General features: G+C 34.6%; 1 pseudogene; it reads left to right on the top strand.

The window, feature by feature from the left end:
• The first annotated feature begins 14,330 nt into the window (after positions 1–14,330).
• Positions 14,331–27,212, top strand: part of LOC134381715 (uncharacterized) — a 56,233-nt pseudogene continuing 43,351 nt past the window's right edge.

Consider the following 27,212-nt stretch of genomic DNA (forward strand, 5'->3'; position numbering starts at 1 on the left):
CCCCACACTCCAAGTTCCACCCCTATAGCCCTGCTCCTGGCTTTTTGTCTCAGCAGTTCTGGTATTGTAAGTCTCTGTAAACAACTTGGGACCCTGGGGTAAAAAACATGAACAAATTTAGTGAACAAGCATAGCAGAGCCAAAGTATGGAAAGTGACCAAGTCCTCTGTGATAATGTTGGATGGCCAAACTCAAGCCCAATGTGTACACAGTTCTTTTAATTGTAGCGCCCAGCCTTTACGGGAGGAGGGTTTAGACTTATCAAACGGAGAAATGGGCACTAAAATGGTCCTTTTAGTTTTTCAAGTTTAACACCTTGCTTTCTCTTTCTTTGCACAGAAAATTACCCAAAAAAGCCAGTTTTGTGGGTTGGAGATTCCAGTGCAGTTTCACGTTTTACCAGTAACCACTCTGCTTCCAATCTGCAAGCTCCGGCCCCTGAGACTGGTTCACAAAATAGTGCCCCTTCACATATGGAAGTTTTCTCTCTCTGGGCCCTGTTATTTTTCCATCCAAACTGGCTTACACCAGACATGTCAGTATAAAAGCCTGAGTTTTTAACAGAGTTCAAATTCTTTCTCTTTTAATCTTGGATCCCAGGCGAATCATGCCATGAGATTACATTCTTATTCCTTTTCCTGATGATTTATAATAATTAACGAGGCTATTTTCTGCTTAGAGTGTAAGAAAATTTTTTCTGACAATATCACCTAAGGCAAATATCATATTCTCGAACTAAATGCCCCACAAATATAAGCATTTATATATCATTATCCTCAATATTTTACAAGGCTGACATTTAATTGATTGAAAAAAAAATGAATCATGCCTGCATTTATGAGAGGATTATTTTCAAAATTTGTGCTTGCATTGCCTGAGACTTAAATACAACAGGGCAGAATAATTCAAACATTTAAAATATAAAAGATACTCACCAAATACGCAGACATTGGTGTAAATGCTTATTTTTAACATTGTCTCATCAAAAAAGAAACTAGTCTGAATTACTAAAAAAGGAATAAAAATGAAGGAACTCTATTGTGATTTTAATTAAAGAGAGAAGATTGATTGACTACATTATCAGGGATCTGGCAATCCCAATAATAGAAAAGTAGGATCAAAAAAAGAGCATTGTGTCTTCCAATTTCAAGGAAATTAAAATACATAATTACTATACATTTATTTGAAATCCTGCACTTTCAAATTAAATGATTGATCTTAAACTGCCCACTTTTTTTCTGGGAGAACACTTCTTTGAAGTATTTTTGACTATTCTAAGAATGCATAAAGCTACCTTTGGTACTGAAGGAAGTTTTGTGTTAAAAGTTTTCAGATAATATTATATACAGCAACTGAGGGAGGTTGCATACGACATTTAATCAGGCATTATAAAATGTAATAGTCCTGGAATGCTTAATTTATTTATTAAAACAGTTCTCAACGTGAGGTCCCGGAGCTAGCAGCATCACCATCATCTGGGAACTTTTTGATGGGCAAACTTTTGACCCCCTACCTCAGTCATGCTAATTCAGAAACTGGAATTGAGGCCCAGAAATCTGTGGCCTAGATGATAAGATGTTACCTAAGTTTGAGAAATACTGTGTTTGAAGAACAGCAGGACACCGATGTGTTGGGCCCAATGGGTGAGAAGGAAAGTTTTGAGAAATGAAGCCAGGATTAAATAATGTAGGGCTTTACAAGGCTTTTGTAAGGACATTGGATTTTACAAATCACAGTGCATTTCCAATGATACTAATAGTGTGTCTTTTATGTAAAGTTAACATAAACACATTCATAAATGGCTGTGCATAAATTATTAATATATTTGGTGTAGAAAACGGGACATAGCTAAGACTATTTGCATAATTAGTAAATACTTTATGCCTGCTGAATTCATGATAAATGTTAATAGAAACTCCATACAAAGGGATGAGTTGTGAGGAAAATATTGGTTTTGTTCCTTGATTTCAACATTAAAAAGAGTTGACATGTACTATAAAAACATATGTTATGGATTCAAGCAAAATGACCATGGATGTGTGCATGAGTGTTCAACCTAAGAAAGGAGATTACATTCTCAGATCTGTCAAAGGATTCGTGTAGTATAATAAACACATTAAATAGATTTAACGAGCACGTGAGCCCTGGGGATCTTAGCTTACAACCAGCAATTTTCATTGAAACTTAAGTTATTCAGTGACAAGACAACAACATTCTTTATACGTCACAATGGCTGGCTGCCTTTGGAAGCAATTTATATTTTCCCCATTTTCTAAGCCACAGCTAGTACCTTACAATTTTATAATGCAACTTTATTTCCTAAAGTATGTCAACAATGAGGATCTTCAGGGAAGGAGAGTTATGAAAACATTGTGAGAAATAATTGATCCAAGTTTCATGACAGTAAATTGAGTTTTGGTTTTAGTTTTCTAATCTTGGAGGAACCAAATGCTACAGATTACCAGCAAAGTATTATAGAAACTTTTCAAATAATATAGAAGCTTTTCAAGTTATACCTCAAGTTCCAGCCTCTCATCTCTTACATTCTTGCAATCATGTAGATGTCCTATTCTGTCAAGGGAAGTCATGTTCATTAACTACATGCTCTTTTGGAGCAATCGAAACTAACTACTTGGTTGTGAGGCTGCTGCACAGAAAAGGAACCAGAACACCCAACTGAGAATTTAAAAGGGGGTTTTATTGGCTGGCCGGCGACTATCCTTTCAAGAAAGTTTTCGGAAGGGAACAGCCCCGACTTGAAATTTAGGCTGTTTTTTAAAAGGCACATTTTACATTAGTCACACAGTTAAAATTATCAAATAGTCACACACTTACAGTTATAATATAGTCACACACATACACACATACCCTCCTGGTGGGAGGAGGGCGTTTGAGGAGGCCTAGTGCAAGCTGATAACAGAAGCTGAAAGAGGCCAGTTAATTGCTCAAGGGCAGCTTGGGTGGGGAACATCAAACCAAATTCAAACTTCTCTAAGTGCAGGCTAATATTTAACCTTTCACTTTTATTAAGGGGGGCTAAAGAGCTGAGGAAGATTTTTAAACAATAACATTTTTTGAGCAATTTAAACACTATTTAAACTTAATCTATGTTGTCACACAGCAAACAATAACAATTTTTATAACAAAGTTTAAGCAATTCAAACACTTAATCAACCTTGTCACACAGCAAGCAGTTTCACAGAAGCAAATTGCGTATGTTATGAAAATGGATGTCTCCCTATCTCAACTTCTTTCCAGATGCCTTTCCTTGAACAGCCTCAGTTATCTTTTCTGCTATTAACTGACTTGTATTTACAAAGTTCATATCCATATCTACACTGGCTTAATAGAAAATCATGTTGTAAAGTAAATATGCTATGGAGATACTTAAGAAGAAATTTAGTTAATTCAAATCGTCATTATTTTGGAATATCCATGGTCCCTTCTCTTCAGTAACAAGGTAACACTGATTTAAATGCTATAACTGGTCTAGGTAGTTCCCTTTCAGAAATTTTTTAAATTTCAGAACTTTCTGAAATTGTAAGCATACTTACTAACTTGGGAAAATTATCATGATAACTTAAGGGGAAAAAAGCAAGATAAAAATTTCATAACGTGTTCCAAGAATTTATTATGTGAAAATCTATTTATATTATGTTGATCCAAGATACATTATATGACAGGTACTGTCCTTGATATTAAGTATATGCTGCTAAATATGACATAATTCCTGCCCTCAGGAAACTTAGTGGGGAAGAGGAAAACACCAAGTGAACAGGACTCTACAGAAGCATAGGAGGAATAACTCAACTATTTTCGGAAGTACAATATTTGAGGAAATGTTTGAGGGAGGTGTTGTCCTCTATGCTGAGAAGCAAAAGCTAATTAGGTGTTAATCACCTAAAGAGGGTTAAAAACGAAATCTATGTATAGGAAATCATGCATTCAGAGACTTAGAATGATGCCTGGAATATGATAAATATTCCACAAGTAATTATGCACACACATGCACACACACACAAACTCATATATATTTCAGTATGAAGTTCTGGCTGAACTGAAGAAAAAAAATGTGAACCATTAGCACAGGGATGGTAGTTTTAAAAATAGTAGGATTTTATGTTATTCAATCACATTATATAGAAAGAGAAGAGGAAATGAACGAAGATAACACACTGAGGAATATTGGTATTTAAGAGACAAACAGAAGAGAAAACCCTAAATACTGAAGAGGGGCATCAAAGAGGTAGAAGAAACCAAGATTCTGTTATGTCAAGGATTTCAAGGGAACGGAGTGAGTCAAGGGTGGAATCACTAATATGCAAATGGTGCTGCAAAGCACAATAAGATTAAAATGCAAGTGTAGCCATTGTATGTCTGAACAAACATAAAGAATATTATGCAAAGAAATGAAAAACAAAAAATAGAAGGAAATAAAACAAAATATGTACTAAAATATATTTGTGGGGTTACATTTCTGAGTGCTTTCTTTAAATACCTTTCTGTATTTTCTACATTTATGTCAAATACTGTGTATTACTGCAAAATGGAAAAATAAATGCATTATATATATATATATAGTATCATGGATATAACAATGATTATATGTAATAATATGTGGCATGAGGAAACTTTGGGGAGTGGTAAAGATGTTTATCATCTCCATTGTAGTGATGATTTCACAGGCATATACTTGTGGCCAAAACTGTCAGATTGTGCATTTTAAATGTAGACAGTTTACTGAATATCAATTATACATTGATAAAATTGTTTAAATTATGTAATGAAGAGAATAATCCAGAGAAATGAAAGCTCTTTTGTGAAATTATCCCAAGATTTTTCTCCAAACATTGTAGTTAAGAAAAGTTTCACTATAGAATGTAACCAAATATCAACCCTTATTCTCTTTACTTATTTATGAAAAGTTTCTCTTGCATAGTTTTATAATCTCTGTTCCCATGAGCTTATTAGTTAAAAATTAACATGTTGAGGACTGGCTATTAGCTCCCTTGGGAGAACTTGGTCCTGGTAAGACCAGGATCAAGGGACCAGGATCCCCTTGCCTATGTATACAATTTAATCAACCCATGTCATATATGAGTGTAATCTTTCCCTAGTGAACATCAAATCTAATTATTTGTTATTTGCATTTAAAATAGTTATTTTCATAAGGGCTCCTTCTTAAGCACTTTGGAAATTAGTCCTCTAAAGACTTCTGTTTTACATAAATTCCTCTCTTGTGTTTTGGATAAATATCATTATATAGTAGTATAATTTAAAGGGGAAATATGCAGTAAACCTGTATGCCTTATTATTAAAAATCAGCACTGTAAGGTTTACTCCTATGCCAATTTGATGGAGGATAGGAACTTACAATGAAACAATGAATACATTCAGTTTCCATTTTTTACTCAAGGTAATAGGAGTCGTCCAGATTGGTCAGATGGTGTGGAGGTAATGCCCAATCTCTCTCTCTCCCCCGCCCCCTCCAGCTACTTTGCTTGTGCACAAGAGACCAAGTCATCTTCTACTACAAGTCTTTCTCCCATTCAAGCTGAAAGATAAAAAGGTACTATTTTGGCTTCATACCCACACCTAAACCATGTCTTCCAATGCAGTTTTTATGATTAAAAAACCGATTTATAAAGCATATTTTAGTACTTCATAAACCAGGTATTTGTTTTCCGTTTGCCTATAGTTCTTTGTATATATGCTTTAATTTGTAGCAAACTCAAAGAGAATAAAAGAAAGGTCTAAATTTTTAATAGAGTATAAGCATAATCATTAATTTGGACAAGGTGATGACCTACCTGAATTAAGGAAGAAATATATATTTTTTCTGTGCCTGGCACAATGCTATACATTGCACATGTGTTGGATTTTAGTTCATTAACTTTGTTACTTTGAGAAATATGTTTTCAGAATTCTCTCCTCAGTACTCTTCTAGGTAAGAAGTAACCAAAAGAGAAACTTGTATGAGATTTTAAAGAGGAAATTAAGCATAATTATTCTTATGTGAAGGTCTTCCAGGTCAGATAGTGGAGGACTGATGCAAATATGCCCCTAGATTCTAGCTTATTCTCACTTCCCTTCTTTCTATATCCACTCCTTCATCTTGAAGACTTGCCCTGATAGATCTACCACTAGATACTCAACTGAGGATCCTCAGAGACACAGAAGCAGTCGTCACACATGGAGGCAATATCTTCCCATAAACCTCTCTAATACCTGCCCCCTTCAGGATCCCACCTCAGCAGCTGCAAGTGCATAGCTCTCAGAATTGCCTGCCAATATCAACTTGTCCACCCAAACCAGTGGGTTTCTTCTGGTAAACATTCCTCTCATCTTCTAACTCCCTCTTTTAGACCTCTGCTTGCCCAGCTTTTTCAATAGCTGTTTAACATCTAATCTCTAGGGGAAAAAAATCTCTCATCCCATATTTCGGGTATCTTTTACTGCATACAAACACTAAAACTTAATGTTTTAAAATGTCACTGATTTCTTGGTTTAAAAAATTGAAATTTCGACAGATTTTACTATGACAACTGATTTCTGCTCCACAAAAATATCTGGACCATCGGTCAGAGGAACTCAAATGCCTGGGGGCTAGAATAGTTGGGACCTAGTTAGGCAACTTTTAGTGATTTCAGATCCTTCCTTGTGATATCTCTAAATGCCAGTCAAGTCTCCACAAAAGAGTATTCCAAGGAAGAGGAAACAGATGTCAACCAGCCTCTTAATGTCCGGGCCCACAAACTGGAAGAATATTTCCTCTGCCCTGTTCCAGTGGTCAAAGGAGTTCCAGAACCCCTCAACATTCATGCAGAAAGACATAAACCCAAGCTTTTGGTAGAAACAGTGTCTAAGAATTTGTGGTCATTTTCACCTGCCACACTTCATAACAGTGGCTTTGCTTCGATAGAGTTCACAATAGAGTTTACTCTTTTTTTAAGAGTCAAGAATCAAATCAACTCTGCAGAATTGGGAATCTATTTGGGGAAACTCTCAAAGTGTGTGCCCAGAAACGTGCTGCTTACATTTGCATATGTTCTCATTTTATGCAAACCATTAAAATCTACGCGTTAATATTTTTTTAGGAACAAAACATTAAGGTTGAAAAAATTGACTTGCTTGAAGTCAGATAATTAGTCACTGGAAGAGCTGAAGTTCAAATTCAGCTCCATCAGGCAGTGAAACTCCTCTGCATTCAGTAATTTAGCACTGACCCTTCCCTTCATAGTATCTGCTGCTTGGCAGCAGATCATTTCCTGAATAATCAGAAAGCTATATCCTTCACAGAATGGGAGAGAATGTTAGGTAGAGGTCATCTCCTCTCAGTCTCAGACAAAGGTGTTTCCATGTCTTTGAGAAGTGCAGATGCCTGGCTTAACATCCTCTAAGCCCTGAAAACCCAGCTACCTCCCCGCTGCTTTTCCGTCCAAAAGAGACAGTTGGATTTCCATTTAAGGACACTGAGGGTCTGTGAATAGGGTAGTAGAACATGAAGTTCAATGGATTTAATAACTGCATCTGTAATTTAGTATCAAGTTGGCCCAGCCAAAACTGGATTAACTCCATGATATAACTAATTTAGTGATATTGCAAGTATTAGTTTTCACCATTTAAGATTCTCACTGATTGCTTCAAATAGGAGGGCAGAGGGATGGGTTTTCTGCTCTTTTGTTTTCTCTTTAACAAATCACTGGTAAGGAAGAATGCATTACCATGATTGACTTACTCTAATCACTGAAATGGATGTCAGTAAAGACATCTATAGTGATCGCTCTGCTACTATTTCCATGTACTAAGCTTAATGCAATGTGCCAATACATTACAGAAGCTTTGATCAAAGTCTGAATCAGTCTGAATCAAAGTCATTAATCAGTAGCCATTATAGAAATGTATCAACAATGTTGATGGATTAGAGAGCAAGAGAATATGTTGCAATCTTTAAAGACTGGATAAATTGGGTAGGATGGAACTCACTCCTGTATAATTTTACCACTTGTCTAGCTAAAGATCTATTCCAGTCTCAACATAGAGAATGCTTAAACTAGTAATATTTTTCATACAACATGAACATGAAATTTTTTAATTGTTTATTTCTTCACTTGTTGTATGTAAAGTACTAAGACACAATCTTACCTTATTTTTGTTTTAAACTTCCCCTTTTCTCCATTTCATAAAAGCAAAAAGCCAAAGAACACACACACAAAAAAGCTGTTCTTTCCATTGAATTGTTCATTGAATTAAATTATAATTTGGGCTAATTTTTATGGGGCTGGTGTTTGCAGTTGAATAACTACAGAGCAGAGCTGAACATTAAATCTTGTATAAAAGCAGCTTACTATGAATAATAAGAAAGGACTTTTTGCCAAAGGATTCATTTGGAATTGGAATCTTTGGACCTTTCTTTCCTGCTTGTGTTGGATTTAAAGTTCTGACAAAGAGATATTATTTGTCCTTGGCCTTTTGTCATATCCTGGAATCAATTCTTCTACAAAACCATGACATTTATAACAAGAACTGCTGAGATTAGCGGTTAACTCAGTCTACTACTTGCCAAGAAATTTCACATAATTTGTAATTAGAGCTTAGCAAAGAAAAATTTTACTTCATAATTTATTTTCTTAATTTTATTAGTGTATGACAATTATGTGCTTACATATTACAAATCAGCAGACACTTAAGTATGGAAGTTTAATAAAGACAGGCTGAAAAGCAAATTGGTATGAGTTTATTACTAATTAGACCAAAGAACCTCCTAAATTCCTATACTTTCAATGAGTTTGCTTCACCTGAAGAAATTGAGGTGCCTGAGCTCATATAACTTGGTCCTTGACCTTGACAATTTCTCTCATTGGCTGCAAGAGGGTTCAGAGAATGTGTCAGTTGGAGCAAATCATTATTTTGGGGACATAAGTAATAGCTGGATGTTTAGGACAAATAAATGCACAGATTAATGTTTCACTAATTTTTATATTAGCATGTATTACCCCATAGGTTATATTTAGAAACATGACAACATATAAGTAGTTCTTAGTAAGACCATGTGCTCTAGAGGCAGAAATTCATATTTAAGTTTCTCCTGTTTACTGTTATATTAAAAGCTTTGTAATAATGTTTATGTTTTAAAATGTCAAAATCACTTTCATATATTTTGTTACTTTAAATATATACCATCTAAGTTTTGCACAAGGAGATAATAAATCATAGTATACATCTGAGAAAAACAATTTTTTTTTTCTTTTTTTTCCCTAATAGCAGTTAGGAGAAAAAAAAGTAAGAGAAAAATGTTTAATGGTAATGTAAAACTTAAGTAAAACATATATGAAATAACGCTGTTTTCTCCAAAAACATTTCTTGATTGAAGTAGTTTTCTTGTTTATAATCTAAAGAATATATTTCGGATGTATCTGTAGATAATTAATGATGTAAAAAAATCATGCTTTTACATTGGAAAGTTTTGTGCAGTTGCAGAAAAAACACTGAAGAAATTTTCTACATCTACAATAATCAAATTCAGTTTTACTGTTGTGTCTCTTAAGATTAGTTAGCAGGTAGGTTCATTGTTTAACAACCTAAATTTAAATATTTGGTATTTTTAGCTTCTCTTATCAACAGAAAGAAATGGTTTATAAAATAGATCCTCTGAAAAACCATGTATTTTAAGTCTAAAGGACTTGTTTTATATTTTACTCTAATGCAGAATTAATGCTTTTAGGGAGATGCACGGTTATGATTTTATATTTTTCTGGATCAAAGAGAAAAGTTGTATACATTTTGTTTTTCGTTTTTATAGCAAAAAGTAAAACATCTTGAAAACTCCTAACTAGCTGCTTAACTAACATGCTATTTGAGCATGGGAAAAATCCTCAAACACCAACCTCATTTTCTATAGCAGTAATTATAGATAATAACAGCACAGTCCTCTAGGGTTTGTTGGTTGAATAAGATGAAATAAGTCCATAGATAATGTGTTTAGAACAGTTTCCAAAACATAGTAAGCAAAAAGTGTAATTAACTATTATTAGCTTTATTACATTAGACATTGTCCTCTTATTTGAGGATTTTCAGGAGAATTTCTACTGGTTTTATCACCATATATAAAATTCTTCTTCCAAGCAATCTCTGTTTTCTTAATCACAAGGCCTGTTTTGCTATGGCTTGAATGTCCCTGCCAAAACTTACGTTAGAACCTTAATTCCTAGTGTGGCAATGTTGGGAGGTGGAACCTTTAAGATATGAATACCCAAGGAGAGGTGTTTGGGTCATGGAGGCTACAGCTTCTTGGGTGGCTTGGTGCCAGTTCTCAAGGTAGTGAATGAGTTCTCCCACTGGTGAGACTGGATGAGTTCTTGCTGGAATGAATAAAAAGTGAGCTCCCCCCCCCCCACCTTGTGTTTTTCCCCTTTGCATATGTACACTTCTCCTTTGACCTTCTGCCATGCTATGATTCAGCACCATGCCCTTGGACTTCCCAGCCTCCAGAACTGTGAGCTAACTAAAATTATTTTCTTTATAAATTACCTAATCTCAAATATTCTGCTATTAGCAACAGAAAATGGATTAAATTGTGAATTGTGTAACAATGCCATTTGCCTGACTACTGAAAATCTTAGAGCCAGATTGATGTCCCCAGCCCCCAAGCATATTTGCATAAATCCAGATAGGCTAGGTTACTTTATAGTAACAAAAAGCATCAACATTTCAGTGATTTAACAAGACAGTAGTTATTTCTTCCTCCTGCACAGTCCACTGCAGACTCTCCACAGAAGCTGTAAAGCACAGGTTCCAACATTTCAAGTTGCTTTAATGTTATGGTTCCCTTTTGTACTGGAGTTGACCCACGCTAACTAGAAAGCCAGTTGTTAGTATCTCTTCCCAACTTCATGCTCAGTTGGTAACTTAAAATCGCAAAACCAACAAATGCTATTCTGACTTTTTTTTTTCCTTTTTTGGGGAGCCAGATGTTAAAAATTTACCAGCACAGCTCATTAATAAGTCCTCTCAGGAGCTTCTGGCAAAGTAAGAAGGTGGAGATTTATACATCTGCTTTTAAATCTGTGCAACTGGATTTTAAATGAAGCAAAGTAAGTAGATAGCATTATGAAGCTACTATTTTAGATAAAGTGAATAAGGAAGGCCTCTCTGAAAAGGATATATTTAAGTGAGGAAGCAAGCCATGTGGCTAAAGGGGAAACAACAAATGCAAAGGCACTGTGGTATGTTTGAGAGACAACAAGGTGGCCAGCGTGATTAGTGTGGAGAGAATGACCTGGAGAGTGTTAAAAGATGAGGTCAGAGAGAAAGTCAAGAGCCAAGAGCCACATCATATAGGGCCCTGTAAGCCAAAGTAAGAAATTTGGATTTTAAGTGAGATGAAAATTCTTTTGACAGTGTTGAGGAGTGACATTACATTATTTCAAATTTTAAGTCACTCATAATTGTCTTTCTAAAAAATTACATCTGTGTTTCTGAATTGAGCAATAGGAGGACAGTAAGTGTGATTTATTGATCAAAAAAACCACAGAAGGAAGAGCAAATTTTGGAGGACAGAACTGCAGGCAATTCACAAGCTCAGTTCTTTGTAACTGTCCGACTAGGATCTGAGCATTATACAAAAATAAGAAACCAGATATGTTCTTATATTTTATTCATATATGTTAGCCTATTCTGATTTGAGGAATATACTGTGATAAGAATAAAAACTGGAATGATATTACAAATTTATACAAGGGGTAAGATTTGTATTCAGTACATTTAAGACAATTTCCTACAATGACCTTCAGAGAAAAGGAAAGAGATTGAAACCAATGAGCGTGGAAACTCAGTGGCTTTGAGGCCATTCAATCAGGAAGACAGACTATTTCAGATATATTCCTGAATAAGTATGCAGAATGATTCACTCTGTTAAAGAATATACCCGTGACTGGAGGGCAGTTTTGGCTCTGTCTAGAATGCTTTTCCTAGCCCTTTTTCTTATTCTTTCATTTCATTAAAAAAAATATTTTCTTCCAGGTTTCATCATCTATTTATTCCATTTATCTGAATTTTATTTATGAAATTCTTATCAAACTTTGTCTAGGGATCATTTTATCAATTCAGCATATTAATGGGCAAAGTGGTATCTAGTTCCTCTTCATGCCAAAACTATATATTCTTAGTGCTTTTCCTCTCCACCAGATCATTAAACACTTTTTGATGTTTGGTAATCGAGTAACTCACTGGATTGTTATAAATTGTCTTCTATTTGCCCAGACAGTTCTGGGAATATTCTGAGGATTTGCTTTTTTTATGCTATTCAGATATGACTGTAAGTTCCAAGATTGTTATTTATAGATTATGTATTTTAATCGAATATAATTTTAAGTGATGATTTTAGTTTAAAGATTTTGTGTGACAGGTAACTTGATGTTTCCCCCTAGTCCCCCTGATTTTTACAGTTGTGAATTTGGAAAAGAAAGTATATAGGGAGTGACTGGCTACAATTTTCAAAAACTGAAGTTATGATTCTCTTTGAGGTGAAGGTAATAACAAGGTCCCTCACTTGTATGCAGCCCAGCCCCTCTCTGAGTGTAAATGGAGCTGGGCAACCTAGCATAGCTTTCTCTGTAAAAAAAACTGTAGGTCTAGTTGTCGTTTTCCATAGTGAAGAAATTTGTAAGTATGAGGACCATTTGATGTGGTTGGAGGCTTATATATATTTTTTAGTTTTGCTCTTTATTATTGCTATTTAATTCAAATATTATCTTTTCTCTCTATGATTCTTTGTTTTGAAACATAATGAGTATTAGACCTATTTTTCTAATTGCTAAATGTGAACATAATCACAGAAATAATAATATAAGCTGGCAATGATTAAACAGTTCTAAGTGCTATATCATTCCTGAAATCAATGCTATGAAATAGTTACTGTATTTTATATTTTATTATCATATTACAAATAATATAACATAGGCGTAGAGTTGAATTTGTTATAGATTATCCAGGTAGTACCTTACTGTGCCCTAATCTGAACCCAGGAAATCCGATTTCTTAGCTATTAGCATGTATTGCTTTACTCTATATTGACACGCACATCAGAAATAGACAGAAAATCCGTGTGCCTGTCAATGGACACTTACGTTGTTTTTGTATCTTGGATATTGTGAATAATTCTGCAATGGACATGAACATGGAAGTGCAGATATTTTTACGAGGTGATGGTTTCATTTTCTTTGGGTACATGCCCAGAAGAGGGATTGCTAGGTCACACGGCAGTTCTATTTTTAATTTCTTTAAAAACCTCCATACTGTTTCCCAGAATGGCATGTGCAACATGAGGAGTATAGGTAACAAAATAGTGCTATATTTGGAATTCCTTTTTGTTTTGTTTTTATTGGTTATGTATATTCATGGAGTACAAAGCAAATTGTCACCACTCGTGCCTAAGATGTGATGGCCAGATCCATATTGGCAGCATGTCCATGACCACAAATTGTGATTATACCCTGTGTCCTCCACCCAATTATCCACTCAATTATCCCTGACCTCTAAATGAGTAGATTTTCACTGTTCTTGTCACAAAAACAAACAAACAAAAAATGGGTAACTATGTAAGATGATGGATATGTTAATTTACTTCACTATAGTAACCTTTTCACTGTCAATATGTATCCCATAACATCATGTTGTACACTTTAAATATATACTATAAAATGTATGTTTTTAAAAAAGAAATAGAAAATCTTTTATAAAGAAAGTTTACAAAATAAAATTAATGTTGTTCTTTTCTACATGTCTTAGTCCGTAAACTGCCACCCAGCACTTTGATGGCATAATATATTTTCTGACTTCAAAACCAATGAAATAGCTTATTCTGATGTTGAAATAACTCTTCTTTACTTTCAACAGCACCAAGCAAGCACAATCATTCCTACACCTTGGTTGATGGTGGATTCCACTTAGTTCTTCCTCCAAATCATCTCGTCCTTTTAAACTCTAGCTATCTTTCTTTAGTTTGAGAAATAGAACAGCAACCCCTGATATCTGGAAAATGGCTTGGCACTATCAGTTAGACTTGGTGCTAGGAGCTGGACTTACAGCTAGTCCTTGACCTTCTACTGCATGTAAACATTTTCACAGAACACCAATTCACACAAGGCCCCTCGGTGACCTGATGGATCAAGAACAAAATAAAATCAACTGGTAATTATGCCTGAATTAAAAACAAGAACATTGTTCAAGCCACAAACATCTTTCCTCTATCCTTGCTAATATTGAAACCGGTAACCAAGAATGGCTGCTCCTTCACCTGGAAATAAAGGACTCTAGAGTACAATGTCGATATGAGATTTGGAAGCTTTATTATCAAGAAGCTCAACCTGGAAGACAGTTTGGCTGCAAACTGTCTCAGAGGTTCTAGAGCCTCAGCAATGGTTTTTAAAGGGAAGAGGGCAAGAAACAAAAGGGGAAGGTAAGTCCCATCAGAAAGCTGCTATGTGAAATTTTGCAGGCTCTGGGTTTTCTTTATTTCAGATCTGGTACTGTAACTCTTTCATCTGGTTCTGTAATTCTTTCGTTCATCTTTGAAATGTGGGTGTTTTCTGGTTCCCATAAGCTGGACGCTGTTTTGTTCCCAGGCAGCTGTGACTCCAAAGGAAGAATGGATAATTCACCAAGTTCCTGATTAGCTCTTACTATCTCGTTCTTCCTAAGCATTAAGTCCTACGGCTTTCTCTCAAGCTATGCTGTAAGCCAAGGTTACAAAAAGACTTCTTTATGGTTAGCATTCTTCTTAAAGCTGTATTCTACAAACTGGCTTTTCTAAGGTTAATTGTCTATGACTATTTACTGTGGTGGGATCTTACAACATGATTTACTGTGGCTCCTTTGCCTATTGCAGCTTTAGCCTAGTTTCATTCCACCAACCACTTAGGTAAGATTTATTCAAGAATGAATCATTAAATTATCCCTATATCTTGAGAGTATCCAATCTGAATCAAAGGGCTGCTTACTTGAACTCTTCTCAAAATCACCTAATATAAACTCAAATCCTATAAGTACTTTCAAGTATACCCTTAATGATACCCCCCAGACTCCCTGTCCTATACATTCTCCCTCATTGTGCTAAGTCAATGTATTCACCTGCAGTCAATTATAGATGTGTTACCAGTGATCTTTGATGTGAGGATATTAATGAACTTCTACTGCATGCTTGTTAACATACCATTTTACCTAGAGCAGTGTCTAGAATATTTACCTACTTCTTTAAATCTAAACTCTCTTTAAAGATATACAACCTTGCAGAATAAGGTAACCACATCTTCAGACAAATCCATGCCCTCAGATTCTTACACACATACACCTTCTTATAATTATCCAGCTTCTACTAGAGCCATTTCTGGACTCAACTGAGGATTTACCTCACTTTTCTTTAGAAGGTTTAGCCTCATTTGAACTTCCCTACCTTCCTTTTTTCTTTTCATTTAACTTAAGCCCCTCATGATATATAAAAGAACCACTAACAATGATTTCCACTTAAGTCAAGTTCTACTACACATTTCTACCTTCTTTTACAACTCCACTTTTCTTCTGCCAGGGAAACACTTCTGAGTCCCATACTCCCATCTTTAATCACAAGACCTGAAAATGAACCAAATTAACAATAACCTGTTTGGGTAACCTCTGATAATTGTAATACATGTTAGCCAAGAAAATAGTAGAACTTTCTATTAATTCATTATCTTGGCTACTATTTACCAACTGGAAGAATAATTCTCCTAAAACTGTACACTATTTTCTTAAACTAAACTTTCGGTTATGTTTGTTGCATATATGTTGTTAAATATATTCAGGTCTTAATAGTATTGCAGAAGAATGTAATTCAGTTGTTGGTACCATATGCATTTAAGTCACGTGGTTTTAAATCTTACTTCATAATTTACTAGCTGTAGGACCCTAGGTGAGTTTATACAATTCTTAACAAGGGATAATAAAACTTTACTCATGGGGTAATTATGAAGATTAAGTGATAACATGAAGAGTAACAATAATAGTACAAGTACATAGGTATTGAACCAAAATTCTGAAATCCAAAATACATGAAAACTGAAAATTTGGCAAAGTTTATTTAGAGGCAAAGCTGCCTTGAAAAAAATATGAATTTATTCATAGTGTATTTATCCTAGTTAGTGTAAATGTTCATATATTTTACTAAAAACTATTAAAAGGCTTGATTGATTACAGGATGTTGCCCCAGACCCTGACAGAGATGTTATGCAATACAGGTTCTTACATTCATTGTCTTACTACATTCTCAGGATTTCTGAATTCTGAAACCCATCTGGTATCTATTGATAATTTTATTGTTGTTCTCTTCTTGTTTCTTCAACAAAAGAGGACAAAGAAGAGCAAATAAAGCAACGGAATACCTTGAGGCCTGCTCATGCATGGAGATAGGAAACGTAGTTTTCAGAATTTCCCATGAAGTGGTCCTTTACAAGAAGTGATGCCACGCTATAGGGGAGGGAAGACCTTGTGTATCTACAACTGCATGATTTATAACTGACATGGATTTATAATTGGCTTTTTAACCAACATAGATTTATAATTGACCTGAGTCTGTAAGAAAAGCAAAATCCCAGCAGTATTCCGAAGCTCTGTCAAGCAATAAGCCTCATTTGAGTTGTTTTATGTATCTTAAATGACTCCTCATATTGATGTCTTTTTATGTTTGTGGCACAAATGTCTTCCAAAACCATTGTAGACCTACCTGTAAGGCAGAACTCATTGAACTTCATGTGGTTCCCTATTTAGGACTCTCAATGTCAAGAGATACAGGGGAGTGGAGTAAAAACATTTGAGTTTCACTTGGACCCTTGTCACTATCCTCTCAGTGACAGAGATGCAAGGATTACTCAGAGCCCAACTCTGTGACAGCAATGAGAGGCCCAGAGGGACTACACCAAGCTAACTTCCACAAGAAAGGAGAGAGTAGGTGCAGCCCCGAGCTCGGGCTTGTCTCGTCTTTTATTGTAATGCCAAGACTTTGGCTATGTAACAAACTAAGCATAGTATCAAAAGAAGTACAGAAAGGAGTGTGTGAACAGGACAAAGAATGATCTCAGTGTTCCTTACTAAACAATCAGAACAGTTTTGCTGTTTTCAGCTTGTGCTGTGTTCAGCATGTGTAGTTCTGATCCTGTGCACATAAAGCTTTTGCCCTTTGTGCACTCCCTAGTCTAATCAGGCCCCTGTGTTCCCACAGACCCTCTACTCTGTTTGGTCAAGCCACAGTTATAATCTTCAATCACCCCTTCCTTTTTTGTTCATTTAATTTATAATTTATTTCTTCTAGAGTCATACAAATACCATTTCATTTTTTTAAGTTAGCTTATATATTCTTACAGATGAGCTGTTACTTATTCTCATAAAACAATTTGCTATGAAACATTAATTTACCCTTTTATATTAGAACAGAGGCAATTTAGCAGTGTTAATCTCCATAAAAATTTTAAGGCTCTATTAATGTTCTTACATTTAACAAATAGCTCTTTGTTATCATTTTAATACAACTTGGTGACCAATTATTTCATATATAATAATTGCATCCAGCTTTTATTTGAATTTATAAATAATAACACCATCACCAAATTTATATATATTAATTCCTATATGACAAGGATCTCCTCTCAGCTGCTGAACATCTGGGATACATATACAGACTTTCAGGAAATAAGCCTTTAGTTTCCTTACAGAAAGGAAATTTTTTTCCTTAAGAAAAGAAAAACAAATTACAGAATACTGAGCTCAAAAAAAAAAAAAAAAAAATCTTATGACCTGTGTATCAAAATATAACTGTCTCTTCTCCCAAATGAAACAATTTCAAAGCAAACTTCTAAATTTCATATTGATTAAAAAGCAAATATTCTGCTTAAAAGCACACAACATTTATTCTTAATTGCAAATTCTAACTGGGTTAGAATGTTAGAAAATCTCAGGCACACTAACAATTTATCCAACAGCTCAGTTTTTGATACTTCAAGCTGTCAGTTAAATTATATGCATTTTATTTGACATATTTCTTAAAACTTGCTCTGAAAAAAACTCATTAATTTTTGTTTCAAAATATTGTTATAGATAATTTCTGATTATGCAACTATTCTCAGAAAGACAATCAGGAAAACATATTCCAACAAATCCCATCAAGTGTTAGTAATACTATGTGTGCAATTTCAAATGTAAAAGTTTTCTACCTATTAAATAAAGATTTTACATTTTTTATGATTATTTATTTAGTGAAAAAGTAAAAAAATCATTCTGAAGATTAGTAAATTATGTCGTATTTTCTGATTTATCTGTGTTTGAAATCCTTACACTTAGGAAAATTTTTCTCAAAGTGAGTGCAATATAATTCTTACACTAACTACTCAGAGTTGGAACATACTTCCCAGATGAAAGGGAGCGTTCCCATAAGACTGCCTGTCCTTACTTCATATACTAGCTGCAAGCATCACTTCTGATCAACTGACTACAAATTTGGGGGTTCCCACTATCCCCTCAGGTTCAATAGTTCATTAGAATGACCAGAAAATCACTTAAGTTATAAAGTTAGGTTGTTGATTTGAGATCTTTCTTGTTTTTTAATATAAGTGTTTATAGTTATAAATTTACCTCTTGAGCACTACTTTTGCTGTCACATAAATTTTGGTATGTTATGTTTTTGTTTTCTTTCATCTCTAAGTATTTTCTAATGTCTCTTGTGATTTTTTTCTTTGATCCATTGGTTGCTTAAGAGTGTGTTTAATTTCCACAAATTCGTGAATTTTCCAGGATTAGTTCTGTTATTAACTTCTAATTTCATTCAGTTGTGGTTTGAGAAGATACTTTGTATGAGATCTACCATTTAAAATCTAATTGAAACTTAACTTGTTGCCTAACATATAGTATATCATGATAAAAGTCCCATGTGCACTTGAAAAGAATATATATGCTGTTTTTGTTAGGTAGAGTGTTTCACATGTGTCTCTTAGATCTTCTAATGAGTTTACTGTGTTGTTTAAGTCCTCTGCTTCCTTACTTATATTCTGTCTGGTAATTCTATCCATTATTGAAAGTAGTGTATTTAAGCCTCCAACTATTATTATAGAACTGTCTATTTCTCCTTCAAGTTCTGTCAGTTCTTACTTCAAGTTATGGTATATCATTAGTTTTAAAAATATTTATAATAGTTATACCTTTTCACCATAGTGAACCTTTTATTAATATATAATGCTCTTCTTTGTCTTTTGTAACATTTTATGACTTACAGACTATTTTATCTGATATTTCCATAACAACACCAGCTCTCTAGTATATTTGTATAAAATGCCTTTTCCCATCTTTTTACTTACAATCTATTTGTGTCTTTGTATCTGAAGTGAATGTTCTGTAGACAGCCTATAATTGGATCATGTTTTTATATCTATTCTGCCAATCTCTGTCATTTGATTGGATATTTTGTACTGAAATGTTTAAATTCCATTCTCATTTCCTCTAATGAATCCTGTATAGATATTTTCTCTGTGGTTAATGCCCGTGGATCTTAATAAAGGCTGTCCTCTACTGTCCCATAGGTCCTCTTTCTCTTTCTTTCACTCCTCACCTGCTGGTTGAGCACATTGCCATGAGACCTTCCCATCAGTCTTGTCAGGACCCCTCTTCTTTTGTGGACCTGTAAGTAATAAACTACTTTGCTTATTTCATGTGTTTTGTTGTGTTACTTCCTCTGTGTCTCACCTGAATGACACACCTAGATCTTACTTTTCTCCCAGTCAAGGCTGTTCTAGAGAGTGGCTGTCCTGATAGAAGTAAAGTAGACACAGGTCAGATAAGAGTCATGAAGGCATCTGTCAGTATAAACAAGTTTTCTGTGAGAGAGAGAAACTTAATCATGGGTTGGGCATTTAGGCACTTAGGTCATCTGCCAGCATAAAAAATATCCCATGAAAGGCACATTGTAAACATTCCCAAACAAATCTGCTGGAGCCCTGTCAAGTCAGGGCTAGAGTTTATAGTCCCTCTACTGAGACAGACCTCAAGACCACACAAGAGAAAATACAACAAAGAATTGTGTACAGTATTATTTCATTGATATGACATTCTCAAAATGACAAAATTATAGAAATGGATAACAGATTAGTGGTTGCCAGGGGCTGAATAAGGGTTGAGAATGGGAGAAACATGGGTGTGGCTTTAAAAGAGCAAAAGGAGGGATGTTCGTGGTGGTGAAAATATTTTGTATCTTGGCCATATAAATGTCCATATCCTGGTTGTGATATTGTACTATGGTATTGCAAGGTGTCATTGTTGGGAAAACCTAGGCAAAGGGTACTTGAGATCCTCTTTTATTTTTCTTAAAATGTGATGTGGATCTACAGTTTCCATTAAATAAAAAGTTTAATTAAAAGAAGAGTCAATGCAAAAAAAGTAGTTACAGAAAAGACACTGAAAATACAAAATGTAAGTAGACTACAAAATCAGTGTAGACAAGGACTGTTTCTTTGGTATTTACCATTATATTACTCAGTATATCCCCAATTCGACACCTAGTATACACTGTAGAAATGTTACTTTAAAACACTGAATAAATAAAAGAATGTCAGTGACTCAGAGAGACAAATTGTAATTGGAATAAGGAGTGATAGACCTTGCAAATATCATTTTAACAGAAATGAGAAGGGTCACGCCATGCATTTAAGAAGGAAAGAGTAAGTGAAGAAAAAGAAATTGAGACTCAAACTAAATTCAAAGGCTTGACTATGAAGAGTGGGAGAGAAATAAAGTTGCTAAAACACAGTAGAGAAAGAGTTTATGATAAAAAATATTTGGTATGATTTCTCAATATTAACATATGCTTTTAATCTGGTGTTAATCTGGAAATTAAACAGTAATTTGGACATCTCATAGTTTGAAAACATAAAGGTAAAATTGGTCTACCTGCTATCCTATTATATTGACTTGACCCCTATCATCTCACTATTCACTGCAATTAAAACGTAATAAGGAGGCTCACATGCAGAGAAGTTGTATTACATGGACATAGCCACTCAGCTACTGTGTAGCAGTTTTCATGCCTATTGGGAATCTATCATACAATGGGTGCTCAATAATAGTTTGTAAAATAAAGTTAGAAATAGTGAATGAGAGAGAAAGAGAACAAGGAAGAAACTAACAGATCTTCCTTAATGTAAAGCCCATGATTTTCTTCTATGCTACATTTTGTATTTTATTTCTTCTGATAAAGGAAATAACAACCACTTCAAGTCTTCAATCACTGGGTTTAAAACAAATGAAAAAAATCAAAACTAACACTTTTTTCTAGCCATATTGGGACCCAAGATATTCTAATGTTAGGAATAGACATTCTGATGTCAATTTTCCTTGTACACAGATTTCCTTGTATCATCAGTTCATTTGCAGGTTATAGCTTATACCATAAGCTTCAACTAATACACGCAAGACTGATTGCCTAACCCTGTGTCCATCCCACAGCTGATCAACTGGAGGAAAGATTTATAAGAGGATTAACAGCTTTGTGAAAAGATAGAAGCTAAAATTACAGCAGTGCAGCATTACTCATTAAACATTATAATGACTATATATTGTCTATGATGACTAAAGAGAACAAGATAAAGGATAATCAGTTTTATGGTTTATGTATGATTTTATCCTCGTTCATCTTGGGTAAGTCACAAAGTTACTTAAGAGCATTTACTAGCTTATCATCTTAAAATTATCATCATTGTATAATTTAATTAAAAATAACTAGGTCATCTGTTTGACACTTTCTAAACTTATAGAGTGCTCTGGTATTATCTTAGTTTTTTAGGACATTTGATATATTTAGGTCCATATTTTTAAAATTTAAAAAACTATTATCTTGTAGATTCTTTTCTTTAATAACATCCTTGAAGCTCAAAAACCTTAGCTTTCAAATATTGTCTTGCTTTTAGATTTTCCAACAGGGTACTTATATATTAAGTTTGAGCCTAAGGAATGTTTATTTCTCTGCACCTTAAATTAAATAAATACAATGAAAAATAAGAGTCTCAGTATATTCAGACATCAAAATAAATGGTTAAAAACAATTTTTCAGCTTTACTGACAAATACTTGACAAAAATTTTATATATTTCAAGTGTATATGACACTTTATGTACATTGTTAAATGATATCACCACAGCGAAACTAATTAACACATACATTACCTCACATTGTTATCTTTGTGTGTGTGTAATGAGAATATTTAAGATATATGTTCTTAGCAAATTTCAAGTATGCAACACAGTATCATTAACTATAGTCCACATGCTGTTCATTAGATTCCTAGAACATATTCATCTTACAACTGAAACTTTCTCTAACCTTTGACCAACATCACTTCACTTTCCCTAGCTCCCAGGCCTAGGCAGCACCATTCTACTCTCTGCTTCTATGAGTTCAACTTTTTTAGATTCCACATGTAAGTGAGACCATGCAGTATTTGTCTTTCTGTGCCTGGTTTATTTCACTTAACATAATGTCCTTCAGGTTTATTCATGTTGCTGCAAATGACAAGATTCTGTTCTTTTATAAGGGTGAACAGTATTTCATTGTGTATATATAACATATTTTCTTTATCCATTCATCTGTTGATGGACACTCGGATTGATTCCATATTTTGCACATTCTGAGTGATGCTGCAATGAACGTGGGAGTGAAAATATCTCTTTGAGGGCCGAGCCCGTGGCGCACTCGGGAGAGTGCGGCGCTGGGAGCGCGGCGAAGCTCCCACCGCGGGTTTGGATCCTATATGGGAATGGCCGGTACACTCACTGGCTGAGTGCAGGTCACGAAAAAGACAAAAAAATATATATATATCTCTTTGAAATACTGATGTCATATCCTGTTGATAGATGCCCAGTAGTGGGTTCTTTTTACATTTTTTTTGAGGAACCACCACACTATGTTCCATAATGGCTGTACTAATTTATATTCGCACTGACTGTGCACAATGGTGTCGTGGATTGACTGTACTCCCACAACTTAATCCCCACTGTTACAGTGCGAAGAGGGTGAGAAATCCTATTATGGTAATTGATAGGCAGGGTCTTGAAGAGCTGATTAGATTGTGAGGACCATGCCCAAGTAAATGGATTAATCTATTGATTCTTTAATGGTGGTCATGGGTGAGGTTTTGAGGGATTTAAAAGGAGGAGTGACGAGTTAGTCCCCCTCTCTGCTTCTGCCATCCACCATGAGACACTCTGCTTTACTGTGAAGAGTCACTACCACCAACAAGGCTCTTGCTAATTATGTTCCCAAGACTTTGGACTTCCCAGCCTCCAAAACTGTAAGAAATAAATATTGTTTCTTTATAAATTACCCAATTTCAGGCATTTCTGTTATAAGCAACAGAAATGGACTAACACAATGGGTTTCTTTTCCTCCACCTTCTCACCAACACTTCTTATCATAAATCATTTTGATAATAGGTGTGAGGTGATATCTCATTGTGGTTTTGATTTGCATTTCTCTGATAATTAGTGATTTTGAGTATTTTTTCATATGCCTGTTGGATATTTGTATGTGTTCTTTTGAGAAATGAAAATATATTTTAATTTCCTTTCACTGTGTTTCTCAAGTTATAAATGAGGCTTATAAAATCAGTAAAGAGGATGGATCTATTAAACATATAAAAGAAAATGCATTCTTGTCTATGCATTCACACCAATGGACCTCTTCACTAAAGATTACTCCTTCTTTCACCCAGGTCTAAAATATCCTATCCACATGATACTGCAAGTCCATTTTATTCATACCTAGTGAACCAGTTAAAAATCACACACTTGATTTAGCCTCTCAGAAATCTCTGACATAGAACCTCACTCCTCTGTTATTCACAGCACTTTGTATATGCCCCAAAGTATATGATCTCTTTGTTGTACATTATTGAGTTTTTTCCTTATGGAGGAAAAATATGCGTCACTGTGCAAAGAAAGTTATTTGATTTTTTGTTTGTTTTTAAATTTTATTTTGTCGATATACAATATGGTTGATTATTGTGGCCCATTACCAAAACCTTCCTCCCTCTTGCCTCTCCCCCCTCCCACCCAACAATGTCCTTTCTGTTTGCTTGTCATAGCAACTTCAAGGAATTGTAGTTGTTATGTCTTCTTCCCCCCAGTTTTTTTTCTTCCCCCCCAGTTTTTTTTTGTGTGTGTGTGTGTCAATTTATTTATTTATTTTTAGCTCCCACCAATAAGTGAGAACATGTGCTATTTCTCTTTCTGTGCCTGGCTTGTTTCACTTAATATAATTCTCTCAAGGTCCATCCATGTTATTGCAAATGGCAGTATTTCATTCGTTTTTATAGCTGAGTAGTATTCCATTTAATTAGACACAATGGCCAAGCATTCTTCAGCTGTACCACATTCCAGGCTTTGTAATAAATGACAAGAATGCAAAGATAATGATCTTCCACCATAGAAGGCCTCAAGCTACAAGTTACTCTCATTGCTACTAACATCCAGCATTCTTGCTCATGATTAGTTTTCATTTCAGAGTGATTTTTTTAAAAAAAGGTCAAAAATCCTTAGTTTTTCACCCATGTTTTTTACTTACTTTATTTTCCCCAGTGTAATGTTTGGACTTGCAAAAAGCCTTTTATTCAACTAGAATTTTTTTTTTTAAAGATCCTATGGACATCAGCCAGGTGATGAAATACATTCTAGCCCTCATTTCCTCATAGAAACACTGATTTAACAAATATTGGTAGATAAAATTACATCTATGAAAGATTCTGAATTAAAATAAGAGACTACAGCACTCTGGTGAAGAACGGAAATGAGAAAAGATGCATTGAAAAGGGTAAGAAGAACAGTTTTAATTTGCCCCTTCCCCAAACCAGCACAGTGTCATGATGACAGAGATCCACTTAGCTGGCAAGTTCTTTTGTGAGGAAAGAAAGAGTAAAGTGAGCATCCAACATCCTGACCTTTCAAAGCACTATCCAAAAGGCCCACCTCTGTTGTTCCTAACTCAGAACAATAAGGGAATTGGCACTGTTGGATCACCTAGGGGTAGCTAAGTACAAAGAACAGGGCTGAGAAATCTAAAAAACCAGTATGTGGATCTCAACAGCCAGCCCCCAGTAGCAGGCTCATACTTGCAGACCCCAGCACCAGGCTCACCAGACCAAAGATTCCAGCACCAAGCTTACCTTCCCACCTGCAGACTGCAGCCACAGACTCACCCATGGATACTTCCAACTAGCCCACCTGTAGACACTGCCAATCAGCCCATCCAGAATCTCTAGCCTAACTTATTGTTGAAGGACTTTCCCTGTGGAAGCCAGTCTGTAAAGACTCAAAGAGGTGACTATTTACACAAATGCGCAAACATCAATGTAAGGACACCAAAATAATGAAGAATCAGAGAAATATGACACCATAAAAGAAACAAAATAAACCTCCAGTAATTGATTTTATAGAAATAATATCTATGAACTGCCTGACAAGGAATTCAAAATAATAATCTTAAAAAAGCTTGGCAAGCTACAAGAGAACACAGATAGACACCTAAATAAAATAGAAAAGCAATATATGAACAAAAGGAGAAGTTCAACAAAGAGATAGAAACCTTAAAAAATTCTGGAGCTAAAGAATACAATGATTCTGAGCTGAAAATTTCAAAAGAGAGTTTCAATGGCAGCCTCAATGAAGCAGAAAAAAGATGGACAAACTCAAAGACTATTTGACAGTTTACAGTCAGAGGAATAAAATTTTTTAAAAAAGGAAAAAAAGTGAAGAGAGCCTACAGGACTTATGAGACACCAGCAATTAAGTGAATATATGAATTATGGAAATTTAAAAGTTAAAGAGAGAAAGAAAGGGGCAGAAAGACTATTTAAAAAAATAATGGCTGTAAACTTCCTAAATCTGGGAAAGGAAATGAATATCCAGATTCATGAAATCCAAAGAATTCCAAATATGTTAAATTTAAAAAGATCTATGCTGAAATACATTATCATATTGTCAAAAATCAAAGGGAAAGAGAATTTTAAAAAGGAACAAGGGAGAAGCAAGAGCAACTCCTCACATACAGTGGGATCCTAACAAGCCTATCAGTGAATTCTTAGCAGAAACTTGGCAGGCCACAGATGAATAAGATGACATATCCAAAACAACAGCAATTGTCCACCAAGAACACTAAATTTGACAAAACTGTCCTTTACAAATGAAGGAAAAATAAAGACTTCCTCCGATAAGCTAAAGGAATTTATCACCACTAAACCTGCTTTACAAGAAGTGCTAAACAGAGTTCTTCCAGTTGAAATAAAAGGACACCCAACAGCAATATGAAAGCTTTTGACAGTATAGACCTCACTGTTAAATATATAGACAAATATAGAATAATGTAATACTGTAATGTTAGTGTATAAATTTTTAATCCTAGCATAAAAGTTAAAACACAATAGGCACATAGATACTTGTAAAAGTTATATTGAATTAAAAATTGTGTTTTATGGATGGAAATAAATATTTTTCATTAATCCCCCACCCCCCCAAAAAAATCAAAAGTATTAAAAAACAACTATAACCAAAAATTTGGTAATAGATATATCAATAACATAAGGTTTGGGGGGGTAAAAGTTTAGACTTTTTTACATTATTGAAGTTAAGTTTTTATCAGCTTAAAATAGTCTGTTATAACTATGAGAACTTTTATGCAAGCCTTATGGAAATCACAAAGAAAAACCCTGTAGTAGATATAAAAAAGACAGAGAGAAAAAATTAAACATAGGATAAAACTTCTTGACATTAGTGTTGGCAATGATTTTTTTTTTTTTTGATATGTCACCAAAAGCACAATCAACAAAAGCAAAAACAAACAATTGCAACTACGTTAACCTGCAAAGTTTCTTCACATTGAAGGAAATAATCAACAAAATGAAAAGGCAACTGCAAACCATATATCTGATAAGGGGTTAATATCCTAAATAAGGAAATCAAACAACTTAATGGCAAAAAAAAAAAAAAACCTGATTAAAAAATAGACAAAAAGACCCAAATAGAATTCTTGACATCTCTAATCACAGGGCAAATGTATATTAAAACCATGTGAGGAATCTCCTCATGCCAGTTAGGATGACTAATATCAAAAAGACAAGAGATTAGTGTCAGTTAGTGTTTGGAAAACAGGGAAACT

The sequence above is a fragment of the Cynocephalus volans genome, chromosome 7 (genome assembly GCF_027409185.1).
Source record: "Cynocephalus volans isolate mCynVol1 chromosome 7, mCynVol1.pri, whole genome shotgun sequence".
Lineage (NCBI taxonomy): Eukaryota > Metazoa > Chordata > Mammalia > Dermoptera > Cynocephalidae > Cynocephalus > Cynocephalus volans.